The sequence below is a fragment of the Crinia signifera genome, chromosome 3, assembly GCF_055691185.1.
Source record: "Crinia signifera chromosome 3, ASM5569118v1, whole genome shotgun sequence".
NCBI classification, from domain to species: Eukaryota; Metazoa; Chordata; class Amphibia; order Anura; family Myobatrachidae; genus Crinia; species Crinia signifera.
This window is the reverse complement of record NC_139219.1, coordinates 127,471,116-127,492,246: the sequence shown is the minus strand read 5'-3', so window position 1 is coordinate 127,492,246 and position 21,131 is coordinate 127,471,116. Positions and strand designations below refer to the sequence as shown.

Genomic DNA, 21,131 nt, shown 5'->3' with positions numbered 1-21,131 from the left:
TAAGAAATATATATCTTCCAATTTATTAAATTTATTTTCCCTCTCTGAATTAGTAACTATCATGTGACTGTCTGCCGTGGGCCCCAATGCCTTTCAAATCACAGTTCCTGTCTGACCCAGGCTGTCCGCAGCAGATAGTATAACTCTATACAAGTTCAAGATGGTAAATAATAAATATTTAGAAAATAGTCCTCCAGTAGCCCCATAACTGGAACATGCCTGCTTCTGTTCTGCAAATACCCTCTTACTTTCATATACCCTTGTTCCCTGGGCTCAAAGACATTATTAGTTTTAAAAACTGCTTATTTTTTTTGCATTTGTAAAGCAATATTATATTATGATCATACATGTACTATTAATTGATAACTATCAAACTGATAAATGAAATATATAAGATACTATAATTTTCCTTTATTTATATGGTGCCACAGGGAATCTGCAGCGCCCATTTACATAAACAAATAGACAATACAGTGACTTACATTTAAATACAATAAAGGACAAGTATAGGGTATATACACATATCTGCATCAGCAGAGGACACTGGAATAGATATCAGCGTGGCAGAAAACCATAGGATTTGGTGCTATCAAAGATAGTTTAAGTAAGAGAAGTAAGCGGCAGACAGAGAGGGATGCGATGTTAGATATTAGAGTTGCAGAGATCCTGCTACTGTATATGATCATATAAAAAAATCAGTTTTCCATAGAAACATATAATTTGATAGCTAATAAGAACCACTTGACCTGTCTAGTTTGCCCCTTTGTTAAACTTTTAACAACCTCTACCCTATTGGATCCTTAGTTCTTTGTAATGCTGCATACACACTATGCAATGTGTTCCCAATGTGACATTGCTGGTAATGGAACCTGGCGGGGTAACCCAGCGTAACGTCATCGGTGACACAGTCCACGGAGGGGGACCATGCAGCATTGCCGTCGTTTACGATGTCCTACAGTATGTTGTCTTGCATTTGCAGATGATGAGGATGTCACTGACAACACTCAGGAGCATGCTCCATCAGTGACATACTGTGTGCACACTGGATAATATGTTCCAACCATTCTATCATCTAGTGTATAATCAGCTATTCTCTTGAATATCCTAAGCATGGTTAAATTGCTATACTGTCTTAGCCTCTACCACCTCTCATTAGGTCGACACCACTAAGTTGACATACTGGTATGTTGACATGGCACAAGGTCAACAGGTCATTAGGTCGACACAAGCATTAGTTCGACATCGTCTACTTCGACAGTCAAAAGGTCGACATGGGTTTTTCACTGTTTCTTTGCTGGAATGTCGACAGTCGACATGGACACAGTTTTAAATGCAACACACCCCTGGATCTTTTGGGGATCCCTTCTGAATTCCATAGTCCCCTCAGCTGGGTTCTATGGTCACAGGTCAGTGTAAGTCCCTGAAGGGAACCATAGGCCCCCTTACAGTGATACTACACTAAGACCTTGCCTATATCACAAACGGGTACAGCATTTAGCCCATTTTATGTACAAATTTTTATCAACCTGTGATTGAATAATTTCCTAATTGTTCATCTGCATGTTTCCCATTTACCCAAGAATAAAGTTGTTTCCAAACTGACTCTAGATTGTTACACTTAGAAATTTGCACATACACACCTACAAACAACGTTATACTGGCAGCGCTAATTCCTACCCCATTATACTATCCCTTTTCTTTGACTAAATGGCCCGTGGGTCATTCAGAACCGGGTGTCGGGGAGGAGCAATACTGTGAACTGTAGTGTGTATAAGGGGTACTACTGTGAGGTGTAATGTTTACAAGGGTATTACTGTGAGGTGTAATAAGTACAAGCGACAATACTGTGAGATGTAATGTGAATAACTGTGTGGGGTGTAATGTAAATTGGTATTCTGTGGCCACATCCCTTCCCCATGCAGCAACATATCTATAATTTTTTTATATGGGTGAGAGGTGCACCAATTATGCTTTGGGCACAGAGCACCAAGAGGTCTAGTTACAGTTCTGATCCAATAATACTGTTATCCTGAGTATCCATGTTGGATACAAACCAATTTATGAAATGTGATATGTTTAGATTCTCATCATATTTGACTTAGATTGTTTTATATGACTATGGCTTCATAATCTTAGACCTTGTGTGTCATAGAAAAAACACTCCTGCAGGATATTTTTCCAACACAGATGTGGTTAGAAAAACTGAGGCCACATTATGCCCCTGTGTGTGTGTGTGTGTGTGTGTGTGTGTGTGTGTGTGTGTGTGTGTGTGTGTGTGTGTATGTATGTATGTGTATATATATATATATATATATATATATATATATATGGAAAAAAGCATGAACCTCTGCGCCAGGTGTCAATCAGACAAATTCAACAATGAAGTTTCCCCTAGTATGACCACATAGGGTTAATGTACACCAAAGTCCATATAAGACCTGCAGCTGCTTCTCTCACTGAAGTGAAGGTCTCTGGAATCCACAGAGGAAATTGTGTCTAGAAGAAGGCAGAGAGAAGGCGCCTCATGGTGCAGTATCACAAATACAGTTTATTGTTCAACAATAAAATCCGAGGTACAGGCATAAAAGACTCGTACCATAATAAAATGCACTGTGGGCTGGGTACCACAAGTTTTAAAACAATAGCCAGGGGCTAAGCTGCTCACACTTTGCGCAGAAAGTCATAGAAAAAACACTCCTGCAGGATATTTTTCCAACACAGATGTGGTTAGAAAAACTGAGGCCACATTATGCCCCTGTGTGTGTGTGTGTGTGTGTGTGTGTGTGTGTGTGTGTATGTATGTATGTGTATATATATATATATATATATATATATATATATTTCTATCTTAATCAAAGGAGATTTGTCACTCAATAATTGGCAGAGGTGGCTGATCAAATTGAGCAGGGGGATCACACAGCATATATATACATGCATGTCATCATGCATATAATATGCGTGTTAAATCGATCCCCTGGGGATCACCAGCACCAGCCGTGAATCAGCATACGCTATTGCAGTGTTAAGCCCCCTCCCCCAGTCAATAGGAGTCTGGGGGCAGGCTTAATACTACACTGGTTTATGCTGATTGGGCTAGAGATCTCCATGGGATTGATCCAGCACATATATTACATGCATGATAACATGCATGTATATACAAGCTGTGTGTTCACCCCCTGTGCTACTTGGTTATCGTTGCAGCCTCCTCTGGTAAATTGTAAATTACCATTACCTCTGGTAAATTACAATGCTTAGTTGCCTTCCTCCGAAGCAATGGAGAAATTACACAATTACAAAGTATATAGCCGACTATCGGACTCTTCTTAACAATAAACTTTGTTTAGCTACATTTCAGAGGACATGGCCCCTTTCTTTATATTTGTATTGTGACATTATGCAGAAAAAAACTATACACACTTTGTTGTGTCTGTAGACTAAATAGACACTTAAATGTTAATTAAAATTTATGCAATGTAAGTGTTTAAAATGTAAAATGTAAAATAAACAACAGTTAGCAAGCTTCAATATTGATCTTGACTGATTACCAAGCCTAGTACAGCAGTGACAGTTCAGCTTGCTTGCTTGGGCCAATGTGCACTGACAGTCAGCTGATTAGAATCTTGTACTGCACTTCAAAGACTCCCCTGATATGTTAAGCAATCACAGGTGCTTTGTTCTGTGCGCTCCTTCAACTATTTAGTTTAAACCCATCTGCCTCAAACAATTATTGAACTTTGTTTTTCGCCAGCACTCCCAGCACAGATGCCAAACAAAAGTTGTTGGCAATAATATTTTCACAGTGTATCGGCATATGAAGCTGAATCATTATGGGCCGTTTCAATGCACTAATAAAAAGCAAACACTTATGTTGACAGTCACAGATAAATAAAAGATGGTTGGCCATTAAAATGTCTGCACACTTTGAACATTTAAAAAAAAAACATTGCATATTTTATCTGCACAACAAAGTAATAACTTAATGTTTATCAATGATGATAATTGTAACTTTTACTGATGTGTTTTCCTGTGAGAGTTAGCCTTTCATAGGAAAAGTAAAGCGTCTCAGTTTTCCTAATAAAGCAATCCTTGCTTGACAAACTAATTCCATTTTATCTTGAATTGATTACACCTACATACCTCCTAACTGTCCCGCTAAACGCGGGAACGTCCCGGTTTTTGGGGACATTCCCGCGTCCCTCCCGCGGCCAGCAGTGTCCTGCTGGGGTGGCAGTTGGGAGTCCCCCCCAATCTGACAGAATAGACGCTGTGCTCATGCGCACAGCGTCTATTAGCGTCCGAAAACGCACATACGCCGTGCCCCCTTTTTGGGCGCTTGAGCGGCTTCGCCACATGAGTGTCCCTATTCTGAAATTGACAAACTTGGGAGGTATGCACCCATCCCTAATTAACCTCCTGTAATTGAGATTTACCTCTAGTGGCAATACTGAGATGCTTCCAGGCCATGCATGTCCAAACTGTGGCCCTCCAGCTGAAACTACACATCCCAGCATGCCTTGCCATATTTTTAGCATTCCCTAATAGAAAAACTAAGGCAAAGCATGATGGGACTCGTAGTTTCACAACAGCTGGAGGGCCATAGTTTGGACATGCCTGTTCTAGGCTTATCCTATCCAGTTGATCACAATGTTTTTGAAGAATTGTCAACATCCTACCTTTTTAAAAATCCCTAATAATGGGACCCTGTAATCTGCAAAATGGAGGAATTGCCCCAATTGATTGCAGCTGTGTGGGTCCCATTACTCTGCGCTGTGGGTCTTGCAAATTGTAACATGTCCGAAGCAAGCATACGCAACTTTGTGCAACTAAAGGTGCATACAGACTGGGCGTTTTTGCCCAGCGTGTATGCTGACAGATGATGAGGTAAATCGCAGGGAAGAAAATCACTCACTGCATACACCCTGTGCATTTTTCGACTGTTTTAGAGATTTTCTCCAGGGTGGATGGCTTTCTATAGCACGACGCTATGGAAAGCCATCCACCCCCTCACTTATCTGCTGGTAATACCAGCAGATGAGTGACTGAGGCAGTGATGATGCACAAGCACACATTAGCGCTCACCGCTCATCGCTGCCCCGTACACTCTGGACGGCTTTGAAGATGAAAGCAGCTCAGATAAGTAAACTGAGCTGCCTACAGCTCAAAGTCGCCCAGTGTGTATTGGCCTGAAGCGTGATTCTGACTTACAGAAAGACTTTTGTTATTACAGTAGCTCTAACAATATTATACTGCAAATCAATGGGTATTTAGCAAATAGACAAATGGGGATTGTGATTTTCCAGGGCCCTCACATGCAGGCTGATGAGATGTTGAGGGCATGTCAGCAGAATTGTGGGCAATGCAGATGTGAAGTTATGCAGAGACACATATTACTTTGGACAGATCTTTTGCTTTGGTGCCAATGTGTCCTGAAAGTGATGACATCTGCTTTCACAAATGGATGTATAGTGAGGTGTGGCTATATATATATATATATATATATATATATATATATATATATATATATATATATATATATATATATATATATATATATATGTTCAACTCTATATATATATATATATATATATATATAGGCAAAGACCCACATTTATATATATTTATACAGTTTGTACATGCAGATAGGCCACACTTGGCTGCTATTCGGAATCATGCCATTAGATCTGAAAAATCTGCCTCTCATAACAGTAGAAGCTTTTAATCTTTTTCAGGAAATGACGATTGTAATCTAACCTTCTTGTAAGATTGTGATGGGGAATACTGATGGTTACCCTGTGCACAGTGGCCCTGGTGCATTATCTGTGATCTGCAATGATGTCAATCACTGACAGACAGATGCAGTGTGGTACTAGTAAGGGGGCAGTAATGGTTTCTGCTTCTGTGTGTCACTGGTATTGTGGGGGAGTGATGAGACCAATCAGAGGATGGACATATCCTGTCCTCTGTGTAGCAAATGCAGCTGCTAGCCTGCAGAACACCATGGATCACTCTGCTAGCCGATGGTGTCAAAAATGATGGCATACTGTGTCCTAGGACGCAGCTCCAATCAATAATGCAGCAGTAGGTGTGATGTCCCCTGCTGCATTACCATATTAGTACCATCGCTGCTGGCTCTTATGTAAGCAGCAACCATAGCAACTCCAACCACATCTAAATGAGGGCCAGTATTAGACAGGGGTCACATATGAAACATTATTTTGTATGCTTTCATTATTCTGTCTTTTGCTACTCTCATAGTAGGTCAACGGGACAAGCTTTAAAGACCATGGGTAGATTTAATTAGCCACAAAGCAGCTTTCTCTACACCTAAGTGCATCCAGATGCCTTAGAGCAGGGGTAGCCAACTCCAGTCCTTGAGAGCTACCAACAATTTCCAGCTCACCTCGCAGGTACACAGGTGGATTCATTACTGACTGACACATTTTAAAAGATCCACAGGTGGAGTTAAATACTTGTGATTTTGTGAGGAGACCTGGAAAATGTTAACTGTTGGTAGCTCTCGAGAACTTAGGTTGGCTACCCCTGCCTCAGAGGGTAGCTCTGAACTGATGGAATTTTGTTTGGAGCTCCATAGAGCAGGAGGTAAAGTAAGGATCTTCAAATTCTGGGCAAAATCTGGGTATATTCGTGTGCCATTGCTGATGTTCTCATGCTGTTGCAATAGCACCACTACCCGCTCACTACCAATGGAATTTACTTCTTAGTGTATCATTTTACTGTAATATTATCATGTGTCTTTTGGTATCAGTCATGTTTTAATAATGTAACATGTTTTTTGTGATGTTATGATTTCTTTACCCTTGGGTCTTACCTGGTTGTCAAAGTGCATTTACAAAAGCCAATGTGAAAATACAGATCAATGAAAGAAAAGACACATTTGTAGCGGGATATGTTTTCTTTATAATCCACAAAATGCCATCAATATCTGTAATGATTTTATCTTAAAGATGTCTATAGTGTGATAGAAACACTTTACAGCAAGATGGTAGAAGGGAAATTAAATATTTAATAACTTTGTTACAATATGACCTAAATAGTTCAAAAGCTAATGAGCAAAACCTGTAGTCTAGAACAGATTTCTCATCAGCTAGGAATAGTACACATCATGCATATATTATGAAAACCGTTTACTAATCTACTTACTAATAATGGTATTTATTGTGTGCACCATAACGACTTCAAAATAAAATACATTTTAATTCTCCAAACACACAATTATTTATTTCATGAGTTAGTCCAACTGTTGCGCCGTTAGCAACACACTGTTTAATGTATGTAATGATTTAGGGGCCTATTGAGACCCCGATTCTACCCTGTTCCTGATATCCAGGCTTTTGTGCATGCGCAAACCCCGGGAGTGAACAGCTTTGGTGATTCTTACACTCGCCAGGCCGTTTGCTTTAGGAGGGGCAGGAAGGGGGCGGGCAGATGGCGGCAGTAAGGGAATGCACAGCATTTTATGGGTGTGCCCATAATAATGCTAGGCGTTCCCCTGCACACACAGGCATGTATACCTGCTTGAGGCATCCAGCTGAGGACACGTGATGTCAGCCCCGAACTCGGCCATCTCCGGCCAAGATAAAGGTCAGTATTGACTGACTTTTATCTGTGAACAGGAAAAAAAATGTACCCGTGCGGATGCATGCAAGGGGACGTGTAAGCATTGGGTGGCTTTTACCTGATCAATAGGCTGCAATCATGAGCAGCCTAATGAACAGGTCTGAATCAGGCCCTTAGTGATCTGTTTGAGTGTCAGCAACTGGCTTGTCATTCCCTTTCTGAAAACAGATCAGTATCTCAACAGCAGGTATAGCTAAAAGACAAGGTCTAGGTTGACAGTCAATAGGTCAACTCCAAAAAGGTAAACATGCACAAGGTTGAAACTGGAAAAAGGTAGACATCAGCAAGCGTTTGACCAGAAAATGTCAACACAAGGTTGACATGTAAAGTATGACAATGGTAAATATATGTAAAATAATACCGAAAAAACCCTCATGTTGACACTTTCATGCTTCGAACATAAACATGTAGACCTTTTACTTGTGTCAACCTTTTGACCATGTTGACCATATCGTGTTGACCTATTGACTGTCAACCTAGACAACGTATGTGATATGTGGATACCCATAGCAGCTACATTGTGTGCCAGATACAGTGTGCACATTTTTAAAGTTACATATACTATTTGTTACAATATTTATACAAACTTAATACTAATGGTACAAAAAGTAACCATTTTGCCAATTTAAAGCTTTTGTTGTCCAGTATGTATTTTCTATTACACATTTCACCATAATTATGTTCATAATTCACTATCAAAAATAGCAACATGGTTGACTGATCGAGATGTACTGTAGTCATTAGTTCTAAATTCATAATGTAACACATTATTCAATGTTGACATGTAAATGTTGGCATTGTCAGAATGTTGGCATTATGGTTAAGCTGCAGAACAGGAGGGTTAAGCACTGGGAGGTTAAGGTTAGGATACAAGGGGGAATCATGGCAGGGATGTGTGTCAATAATCACATAGAGGGGGAACAGCTTTTTAGAAAGCTCTGTGCCTACAATGCCACCTCCACAATTCTCAGGGTAACCTTTATGGACCCCCCCCCCCCCCTCCAATTTTGCTTACCTGCACTCAGGACTGGTGATACAGGAGGGAAGCTGGTCATCTTATTTTGTGCTCTGCTCTGACCCCTAGTGCTTTAAAGTGAGATGCTGCTTCACACATTCACTTTACTGCACAGGGATCACAGCAGCAGAACAGCGATCAGCTTACCATCTGCCCTACCAGATAACCATTCCCTGGATACAAGTAAGTATATTTTTTCTAATGTTTGTACAGTGATCAGCCTAGGTGTCTATCAGATACACATGACGAATCACAGGCACAATATCTTAGCTCAGCCTTTAGTGCCAGGAGCCAGAGAAGGCTATGCATGAATCACGAAACCCGGATAATGCTACCTTTTATATCTTTATATCATTATTAGCACAGTGCTCCCTCCGGTCTTGTTTTTAATTATTATTATTGTTATTATTAAAAGTATGGGAAATGCGATCTGGTTACTAAAAAATAATACATTTAAGGGCTTGGAGGAGAATTTATAATTTTACGAAGTACTGTATTCTACAATTGCATTTTAGTACATTCTGGTGATACTAAATTAAGGTGCAAAGCAGTGGCGGAACTTCTGGAGGCAATGGAGTCATTTGCCGCCGGGCGCCTGCCTTAAAGGGGGCACTGGCTCCATTGCCCCCCGATGTTTCACTCATTTGTAGAGGTAGCCTGATTGTAGGCAGAGCACCCGCGAGACCCCCCACACCCTGATTGTAGGCAGCGGTGCAGCGCGCCCGTGAGATACTCTGATTGTAGGGTGTGGTGCAGCATGCCCACAAGACCCCCCCCCCCATATCCTGATTGTAGGCAGTGGTGCAGCGTGCCCGTGAGACCCCCCGTACCCTGTTTGTAGGCAGTGGCGCAGCACGCCCGCAAGACCCCCCCATATCCTCATTGTAGGCAGCGGTGCAGCGTGCCCGTGAGATTCCCCGTACCCTGATTGTAGGCAGTGTTGCAGCACGCCCGCGAGACCCCCCATATCCTGATTGTAGGCAGCGGTGCAGCGTGCCCGTGAGACCCCCCGTACCCTGATTGTAGGCAGTGTTGCAGCACGCCCGGGAGACCCCCCATATCCTGATTGTAGGCAGCGGTGCAGCGTGCCCGCGAGACACCCCCCGACTCTCAGTCAGTGTAGGACGGGTGCCACACCGTATACGTTCTCCCGGCAGCCCAGCGCCGCACAGCGAGTGTCAAGTTCAACACCTGGGTGTCAGCCAGCCTTAACTCAGTCACCGGCAGCCGTTGAGGGCGCCCAGGGAGAAGAATCCCCACCGCCTATTTCTCCAACAGGCATCGAATATGCGGTGCAGTCTGCCCCCGGACCCCTCCGCTCTCCCCCCCAGCAGCGCTTCTGCCCTTCCAAGGCCACTCTAAGCTCCAGCTCAGCTGTGCCTGCAGCCAAATCGAAGCCTGCACAGCGATCAGGACTGTTCAATACCAGGCCAAATTTAGATAAGCAATCTAGCACCATCAGAAGCACCATCAGGAGAAACCCAGAAAACAGCAGCTCAGTGAGCCCCCGAGGACATGGAGATAGATGAAGAAGGTACCTGTCACCCCCTCATCCCTGCCCATCATCTCACACCCAGGCTTTGTGTGCACGGTCCAGAAGGGATCAGCACCATGGGGCCCTGTGCGGGTCGGTGCAGCCGCCCACCTCCCACTCTAGCCCTGAGTGCCTGCATCCTCTCTCTGCCTGACACCCCTGTCACCTCATCCCTCTCTCTCTGCCTGACAGCCCTGTCACCCCATCCCACTCTTTGCCTGACACCCCTGTCACCCCATCCCACTCTTTGCCTGACACACCTGTCACCCCATCCCTCTCTCTGCCTGACACCCTTGTCACCCCATCCCCCTATCTGCCTGACACCCCTGTCACCCCATCCCTCTCTCTGCCTGACACCCTTGTCACCCCAACCCTCTCTCTGCTTGACACCCTGTCACCCCATCCCTCTCTCTGCCTGACACACCTGTCACCTCATTCCTCTCTCTCTGCCTGACACCCGTCACCCCATCCCTCTCTAATCTGCCTGACACACCTGTCACCCCATCCCTCTCTCTGCCTGACACACCTTTCACCCCATCCCTCTCTCTGCCTGATGAACTTGTCACCCCATCCCTCTCTCTGCCTGACTTCCCCTCTCACCACCTCTCACTTTGTACCTGAACTCTCTCTCTCTATAACCCCTCTCTTCTATCCCTTTAATAATCTCACCCCCTTCACTCTATTCCTGATACCCTCTTGACACTATCTCACTCTCTCCTCTCATTTCCTTACTTTATGCTGGCACTCCTCTCTTTCCCTGACATTATTTCTCTCTGATACCCTTCTTTATCTCTTTCTCCATGATTCCCTATCTCTCTCTTTCTCTCCCTCGCTCTCCCTATCTGTCATTCTCCCTCTCTCTAGCTATCTATCAATTGGGGGGGCACCAACTTTTTTCTTTCCTCTGGGCGACATGGACGAACTTACGCCACTGGTGCAAAGGCTGTGAAAACACAGATTCAGGGGGTTCACCAAGGTACATGCACCCATCTGTAATTTATTATTTTCAGTCCTTCCTGTATATTGGAGCCTGCAAATGCAGTTTGGTCCTGTACCTCTTGTCTTGGACTAGAGGTAGAAGTGACGGCAGACTGATTCACTTGTCACTGCTGTCATCACTCACTGCTTTGCACTACTTGCCACCTCAATAAGCAGCTAATGGACATAAGTGTGACCCAGCCAAATGGGGAGCGGGGCTGCAATCCCCTCTGTTTACTACCAAAGTATGTCACCCACTCCCTGTCACCCATTTCCCTTACCCAACACCCACTTCCTGTCTTCCACCGCTTCTCTTGGTCACCCACTGCCTGGCAGCCTTTTTCGATCACCCACTGCGTCTCTCCACCATCCCCCCCCCCCGCGCCTCTCCCCATCACCTTCCCCATCACCTTCTCCCTGTCACCCACAGCCTCTACCGCTCATGTCTCACTCCTGTCACTCATTGCCTCTCCTATTCATCCTCTATGTCATTCACTGCCCCTCTACCCCAAGGCATCACTAGCTCCCTGTCCTACAGATACAGCATTTACTTTCATTTCATAAACCTTGTTGCAAGGCCACACCCACTTTTCAGGAATGCAAATATTGTGCTTTCTACTGTCCTTTTGTTCTGGATTCACCCCTGCCCTTGTTTCACATTAATTTAGTAAAAATAAATTTGATAAATATGCTCATATAAACCATAGACTGGAATTGACATTTCTGTTGTTGGACCAAAAGATTCCATGTTTATTAAAATATTAATTCAAATGCACTATAAGCAATAGTGGAGCAGAGATTATTCTTCTTGCCCAGTCTCTACTAGAACATCCTACAGAAATTTAACAAAACACTTAAACACTGTTTGTTTTCTGTATCCCGTTGTAATGTTAATTGATTGAAGAGCATAGTTGAAAGAGTGGGATTGTAGAACATGCTGTAATTTTCACCCACTCCTTAGTGTCATGCTGGAAAGATACACAGTGCTTCTGTTACATAATAAATATATGTACACACCTGGCCGTCTACCAATTAAATGATATTAAACATTTTTCTTTTTTGTTTTCTATCCCTAAAATGAGTCTGGAGTTATACAAATATATACTGTAGTCAATGTTTGGGTTTAGAAGAAAATAAGATATTCAGAATATATAAATGTAAAGACAGCATGTACCCTGCTACAAATGATCAAACATTATTTATCCAAGTACTGATATTTAACTGTATGACAACAAAATAGGGCCCATGGGTCCTCAAACTGCGGCCCTCCAGATGTTGTGAAACTACAAATCCCAGCATGCCTTGCCACAGTTTTAATACTCCCTTATAGCAAAACTGTGGCAAGGCATGCTGGGATTTGTAGTTTCACAACATCTGGAGGGCCGCAGTTTGAGGACCCATGAAATAGGCTCTAGATTTGCAACAAACCCCTGAACAACAACATTCTACAAAACATTTTATAAAAACCCCAGCAGTTAGAATGATCACATACAGTATTAAATCACATAATTATCATTAAGTTTCTTATATAGCGCATACATATTCCACACCAATGTACAGAGAATATTTGTACAGTCACATCAGTCCCTGAGTGGAGCTTACAATCTATATTCCCTAGCACATGTACATGCACACACAGACATTCTAGGTTTAATATTTTTGGAAGCCAATGAACCTACCAGTATATTGTTGGATTGTGGGAAGAAACCGGAGTACCCAGAGGAAACCCACACAAACATGGGGAGAATATACAAACTCCACAAAGTTAAGGCCATGGTGGGTATCGAACCCATGATCTCAGTGCTGTGAGGCAGTAATGCTAACCATTACACCGTCCGTGATGCCCCACACATACACATGATCACATTGTATTTATATGAGGTTGTACAAGTCTGAAGCAATCAAAAGTTATATTCTCTATTCATTAGTCCCACTGACATTATGGGGGAAATTTACTAAAGGAAATTTGTAAAAAAATAGGTGTATTTGTATTTAGAAATACACTTATTTTTGACATTTACTATCCCGAAAATACGGCAATTCGTATTCGTATTGATGTGCTATCAATACGAATACGAATTGCCGTATTTTCGGGATAGTAAATGTCAAAAATAAGTGTATTTCTAAATACAAATACACCTATTTTTTACAAATTTCCTTTAGTAAATTTCCCCCTATATCACTATATAAATATGTATTTCTAGTTGTAATCGTTACATACTTTCTATATTATACAATACTTTCTGAATTAATAACCTAGGTCGGTAGTTTGACTGGGATGGTAGATAAGACAGAAACCTCCCATTGAGCAGAAAGGCAAAAGATCACTTGACCTTGATTTTCTGTCTTACTGGGGTTTTAAATAGGAGGTGTCAGAAAAGTTAGCTGTACCAGCAGTAGATCACACCAATGAAAGGGTTCACCAGGTTGAATCAAGCATCACTGAATCCTTAGGGGTAAATTTACTAAAATGGGGATTCTTTTGAAGATAGGATGTTGCCCATAGCAACCAATCAACTTTTGATTATCTTCTAGAAGGTGCTACGGTAGAGGTGCAGTAGAGTCTGATTGGTTGTATGGGCATCATCCCATCTTCATTTGAACTTAGTACATGTACCCCTTATGTCACTGTCTCAGGAATAATGAATGGATTATATCTGCCAACTAAGTTGCCAACTAAGTTTGCACTACCCAGGATGGAGTCTAAAATGCTGGTGGTCTTCACAAGGAGCCCCTGCAAGGGACCATGGTTACAGCTGCCACAAACACACAGGTGGCAGATCTCAGGGTAGATACCTACTGTAGTTTGGCAGGCTGGTGACCAAATCCAATACAAAACATATTGGGCTGCTGGGATTCAGGCTACATCTCAGATGTTAACTAGGTCCCTCTCTGATAAGTGTTGGTCTGGGATGGAGATGCAGGGTGGTGATAGGCATGGAGCTAGCAGACTCCATGGAATACACTGCTGTCTGCCTCCAACCTGTCTTCTGCACATGTCTGGCATCCTGCTTGGTCTTTCATCAGATTCCTGCATCCTGCGGGCACCGAACATGCCCCTGAGTGGCATGACAAAAGCCCATCTTTGGTCTATATAAATATGTAATAACCATTTATTTTTGGGCTGGCTGGAGGTAACATACAGTAATCAGCTGTGTGGGAACAGGATGGGAACAGCAGAGAAACCTACAACAATAAGTGGTGAGTGAGTACTGGGTGTAAGGCAGAGGAATGCACTGCAGAGGAAGCAAGTGATGTGTGCGTGTATGTGATGTGCTCTTAATTTGATACATATGCCTATGCGTGCTTAATGGTTGAGCCAACACATACTAGAGTTATGTTTCCCCTCCTCTTATTACTCCACATGCCCCTTTCACACAATAGAGATCTCCTGACTCCTTAGCTGCCCCTTCTAACATACAACTAGACATCTCACATGCCATAAGAACCCTGGCTTGCCATCATATCCCTTTTATAACCTCATGACCCACTCCTTTCATCTTCTTACCTTTCCTGTTGGAACCCTTACATGGAGTAGAAATGCCAGAATGCATATTCTCCACCTCTCTGGTTTAGATGGGCCTTATGAGAACTGCTGTAATTCATGAAAAGTGACCATGATGAAATGTTCAATCATGATCAACTCTTTTGCCCCCTCTACTTTACATACTCCATGTGATAAGTTTTTCTATTTATAACCAGGCTTTCCATAGTAGTTTATTGAATACAATTTATAAAGACAACCTACCCACACTAACCTTGTCCTGTGTGCTGGCCATTCATCTCCAAACTGTTTTACACTTCACAAGTTCGCTTTCTGTTTTATGTCGCACTACTTTGTACCTCATGCGTAAGTCATTCTGGGCCTTCAATTCCTTTGCAAATTAATACAAACATTATTTGTGATATTAAAATATGTATTTATAAATATTGATAATATAATTTATAATTAATAAGGAGGAAAAAATCAAATATAAACCCATGGATCTCCAGTAGGTGTACGTACCTCTAGATATCAAGAGAGTGAGACTTGAAAAAAAAAAAGACAAGAAACATTTTAAATGTAATCTAAAAGTTTGTTGTATAATCTAATTTCTTAACCTAAGACTCTTAATTATCCTAAAATTATAATTATCGTAGGAATTTGGCGATCACTGCAGCTCATTAAACCACCCTGGCACCTGGCAAGCTCATTCTGCTGCCAGTCCCTATGACAGCTGCTAGTCCTACTACCACATTAATAATGCCCATGAGACTTACTGTCCTGCCATGTTTCCAAATGCATTGTTTTTTGGATTTTGTTTCTGGCTCCCTCCCTTGGTTTCTATTTATAGAATCATTTTGTTTCTATTGGATGTTTCTATTGGATGCTTCAGAAATAAGCAAACAGTGTATGTATGACTGAAAAGAACAAAAAAACAGAGAAAAGATAAAGAAAAAGATAAAGCCAATATGTTAAATTTTTCTGAAGGTGTAAAGTCTTTTAGGTATTAAATGTAAATGAGGAGTATGATTTCTCCCAATGCATATTGGCCCTTATTCAGATCTGATCGCAGTACAAATTTGTTTGGAAAATGGGCAAAATAATGTGCACTACAGATGGGGTAGATGTAACATGTGCAGAGAGAGTTAAATTTGGGTGGGGTGTGTTGAAACTGAAATCTAAATTGCAGTGTAAAAATAATGCAGCCAGTATTTACCCTGCACAGAAACAAAATAACTCACACAAATCTAACTCTCTCTGCACGTTACATCTGCCCTACCTGCAATGCACATGGGCCCTTATTCTGATCGGTGCGGATATTCCCGCTTGCGTACGGCCCGCCGATGTTTATCGTCTGCGCATGTGCAGAGGTCACTCTGCGCATGTGCAGGCGATTTCGCTGCATGGATTCTTTATACGCCGCACAGGGGGCGTAGAGGGGCGTGAGGGGCTACTTATCCTCATTACCCTATGCATACGCCCCGCGTTTCATGGGCGTTCCCATGCAAACACGGGGCGTATGCATGGTAATGAGGCCGGATGTCAGCTGCCCGCCCCCATACAAGATTTCACACGGACAAGTGTCCGTGTGGTCTTGTGTTGCGGGACCTGGTGGAGCGTGCGGCCCTGCATTCGATGTTCGGCGACCATCGAATGCAGGGGCTGCTCCCACCATGGAGGAGGCGTATCCCCGTCCACATTCATGTGGACCGCCACATATCCGCATACGGACGGAGGTGGCGATCCGTATGGAAGGCGGGGATTCGCCAAGACGGACATCACCGCATATTTCTGATCGGGCCGCACCGATCAGAATAAGGGCCATGGTTTTGCCCATTTTCCAAACAAATTTGTACTGCGATCAGATCTGAATAAAGGCCATTGTTTTAATGTGAAGTAATCTTCTCTGCACACAAAAGTCACAGTAAGTCAGGACAGGTCAGTGATCCTTTGAAGTATAAGCCAAGTTGACTGTTAAAAAAAAAAAGTCATGTTCAAGTGTAAAATCTCACATACGTTTTTCAAGTCAATGGCTAAGATTCACAGATATTGATTTTAATAATCATGTGGTATGTAGGGGGGAATTTACTAAAGGAAATTTGTAAAAAATAGGTGTATTTGTATCCAATTCGTATTTGTATCCAATTCGTATTCGTATTGATGTGCTATCAATACGAATACGAATTGCCATATTTTCGGGATAGTAAATGTCAAAAATAAGTGTACTGTATTTCTGGATACAAATACACCTATTTTTTACAAATTTCCTTTAGTAAATTTCCCCCGTAATGACTGAAAATCATATAAAATGGGCACCATAAATACAGAATTTTGCCTTATTGACTATTTTCAGTTTCTGTCAGACGTCTTTATGCAACCATTTATCTTATTTGTCTATGCTGTTTTCTATATGGTAAGGACATGCATTATTTTGTGCAGTTTTCAGCTAATTGAGGGAACCTTAACATTTTCTGTTGTTCTGAATGGAAGAGATTGGCTTGTAAAATGCTTGCACAGGCAATCGTAGCGATAGAAAGTGCAGCCAAAAGCTTTGGTGGATGGAGGCAGATGGGCAATGCACAGCCATGTTCAATATGGCAAGCAGAGCAGCTTGAAAGGAATCTTAAGGGTATGATTGTTTTTCTTAAACAGAACAACTTTGGTCTCTGCCAGTAGCACCATAAAGGCTCCTGGGAATCATACAGCCCACTGTGATTGCTACCAGTGAGAAGAGACATCACTATGGCAGCAGCAGATAAGTATGTTTTGGTAGAGGCAGTGTACAGCAACCTCAAACATGTAAGTCCAATGGCTATATCCTCACAAATAAGTAAATCTCTATCTCTTGTACTCATCTCCATCTTAACTAAAATCTGTAACCTCTCTTTCTCTACTGGTGTCTTTCCTTCATTGTTCAAACACGCAGTTATTACTCCGATTCTGAAAAACTAAATTCTGACCCAAGCTCTCTCTCTCAAACTACCGTCCCATATCTCAACTTCCATGCACCTCCAAACTACTTGAAAGACTTGCCTACACTCGCCTCACACACTTTGTTAACTCGCACAATTTACTGCAACCGCTTCAGTCAGGCTTTCGTGCCCAAAACTCTACAGCGACAGCACTGACTAATGTTGTGAATGATCTGGTCACTGCTAAGTCTAAAGGCCACTATTCACTACTAATTCTTCTAGATCTCACTGCTGCTTTTGACACTGTTGACCACACACTTCTCATACAAACACTACAATCCCTAGGTCTTAAAGACACAGCCCTCTTTTGGTTCTCATCCTACCTATCTAACCGCTCCTTTGGTGTTCGTTTCTCTGATTCTACCTCCTCTTCGCTACCTCTTTCAGTTAGAGTACCTCAGGGTTCAGTTTTAGGTCCTCTGCTTTTCGCAATCTATACCTCATCTCTTGGCAAACTAATCAGCTCTTTTGGATTTCAGTATCATCTGTATGCAGATGATACTCAGCTCTACCTATCCTCCCCTGACCTGTCCCCATCTATATTGATCCGTGTCTCTGAATGCATTTCTACTGTTTCTCCTGAATGTCATCTCGCCACCTCAAACTTAATATTTAAAAAACAAAATGAATTACATTTCCGCCATTAAATAGTAGTTACCAACCTGATATCTCTATTGCTGTTAAGAATATGACAATCACTCCTACCTCTAAAGCTCGCTGCCTAGGTGTTATCCTTGACTCTGAACTTTCATTTGTACCCCACATTCAATCTGTCTCAAAATCATGCCACATGCACCTAAAAAGCATATTCAAAATTCGCCCTTACCTTACACAAGACACTGCAAAATCTCTAATCCATGCTCTCATCATTGCACACAATGATTATTGCAAAAGTCTCCTTCTTGGCCTTCCCCAATACAGACTCTCACCACTACAGTCCATCATCAATGCAGCTGCGAGGCTAATCTTCTTAGCAAGACGTTCATCCTCTGCAAAGCTAGTCTGTCAGTCACTTCATTGGTTACCTGTATTCTATCGTATTCAATACAAAATTATTTTACTTACAAACAAAGCCATAAACCAAACTACACCAACATATCTTCTCTTATCTCAAAGTATCTTCCAACTCGACCTCTACGCTCCTCCCAAGATCTGCATCTCTCATCCACACTCGTTACTTGCTCCCATTCCCGATTGAAAGACTTTCTTCAGGCTGCACCCACTCTGTGGAATGCCCTCCCAAGCACAATAAGACTCTCCCCCAGTCGCCAAACCTATAAACGATCCCTGAAAACTCATCTCTTCAGGCAAGCTTATTAAATTCCAGAACCAGTTATGGAACCTTGCATTCTGGTGGAATTGATGCAATAAAGAATACAGTATCAATGCCTATTTCCCTATAGATTGTAAGCTTGCGAGCAGGGCCCTCATACCTTTTGACTGTCTGTAAATACCCTGTTTGTTGTATCACTGTCTCCTTTTGTAAAGCGCAACAGAATATGCTGCGCTATATAAGGAACTGTTGATAAATAAATAAATGGCAGTGTATGGTGTCACCTGTCCCCATCCCAGCAGCACATAGGGTGATCAGGAAGTAGAGGGAGGCTATGGCATGCTATTACTACTACTACTATGTGTAAGTGGCACTACTACAACTACTCTATGGCACTAATTATAAGGGGCACTACTACTACTACTACTCTGTAGCATATGTGCAAGGGGCACTACTACTACTCTGTGGCATACAGTATATGTAAGGGGCCATATTAATACTCTGTGGCACTGTGTGCAATATATACTACTACTATTAATTTGTTGCACTATGTGTAAGCTGCACTACTACTATTCTGTGTCACTTTGTTTAAAGGGCACAACTAATCTGTGGTATATGTGTAAGGGGCATTATTACTACACTGTGGCACTATGTGCAAAGGATACACTACTACTACAACTACTACTACTTCTCTGTGGCATTATGTGTAAATGGCAGCAAATCCTATGAGACCATGCCCCTTACAGTGTTGTGACTGCTGTAGATAGAAAGATTTTTCCTGCTATCACTGCCATCTAGTAGGCTCTGCTCATTTCTGCATGTCCCACCCCCTATTTGGCCCACAGCTCCCTTTGGATATGGTAAATTAGGAAATGTTTCCAATTCCTCATTAAAAGCTTCTTCTCTTATCGCCTCTTCTCTGATCTCTGCACCTTTCTGTCCTCTTCAGCTCTTTGCTTAACCTGTTCATTATCTACTCCATCTCAATGTGTCCCTCCCAATCCCTATGTGCACAGTTTCATATACTCCTTCTAGCACTGACAGCTCCATGTAGCACCTTTCTATGCATTACTCCTTGATTCTCCTATAGTGGGCATTATGTATGTAAGGGGCACTACAGTTGTCTGTGGGGATTATGTGAAAGGGACACTACTATTGTGGGCATTATGCATTTAAGGTGTATTATGTGTGACTAATTTGTGATGTACAGTAATTTGAATAAGGGGCACTACTATGTGGTGTAGTGTCAATTAGTCACTACGCACTATGGGCCTTATTCTGGTTCTCTCTGCTCAAGTTACATCTGCCCCACCTGCACTGCACATGGTTTTGTCCATTGGAGAAGGAATTTGCCTCTGAGAGTGAACCAGTATAAGGCCCTATGTAATGTGAATAAGATTGTGCTACTTTGTAAAGCAATTTGAACTGAGGTCAATAGTGGGTGGCCATGTTTTTTTTCCTTATGAGACCACATCCCTTTTTCCTGCACACACTGTCCATTTACAATGTAGGCATAGGAGGGTGCCACTGATCACCATAGCACTGGCTCTGGAGTTACCCATAACTAAGTGACAGGACTGCAGTATTAGGAGTAATGTCAGTGCAGACATACTGTAATGATTAATACATAACTATAATTATATTTACAGCTGTGTTTTATACATTAAAGAGACACTCACATGTACTTATCCTGAAGAGGGGTGACACCACAGCGCCTACTCATGCTTAGTAACAGGAGCTGGCACTCTCCAGGGGCAGCCTGCATCTCCTGGACCCCTGCAGCGACAAAAATGGGGGTTTGGGAGGTCATGCTTTGCTGTACAAACTGCAGACACTGCCTCAATGAGTGTCCAAAGAGGTAGGAAAGCCACTGTTAATAATTAAGTGACATTTTGGATCTGCAGTTGTCGATTTCCTGGGACTCCTATCTTCCATAGACTGTAGCATTAATTTGGAAGCAACATGATAGCCTGCTAACCACTTGAGCAATGTTGACACATTTTAACTGTAAAACAGTGCTGGCAATGATAAGCAATTTAAACTATGGCTTAATTCATCAGGTTGTCTTTTCTAACATAGCTTCTGAAAGCTGCAACTCAGCGACACAAAGAAATGAAAAATCCATTGAACAAGTGCACTTTGTGCTTGCACTCAAGTTCTTTGTGTGGAAAAAGAATAGGTTAAGAATATTCCTGAGACCATTAAGTATCCCAGGAGCATCTCCATCTTAAATAGAC

General features: G+C 42.2%; 1 protein-coding gene across 1 annotated transcript in view; it reads left to right on the top strand.

Annotated features, from left to right (window-relative positions):
- PACRG (parkin coregulated) overlaps positions 1 to 21,131 on the top strand; it is a 583,836-nt gene that overhangs the window by 471,949 nt on the left and 90,756 nt on the right. The gene's annotated exons all lie outside the window — the stretch shown is intronic.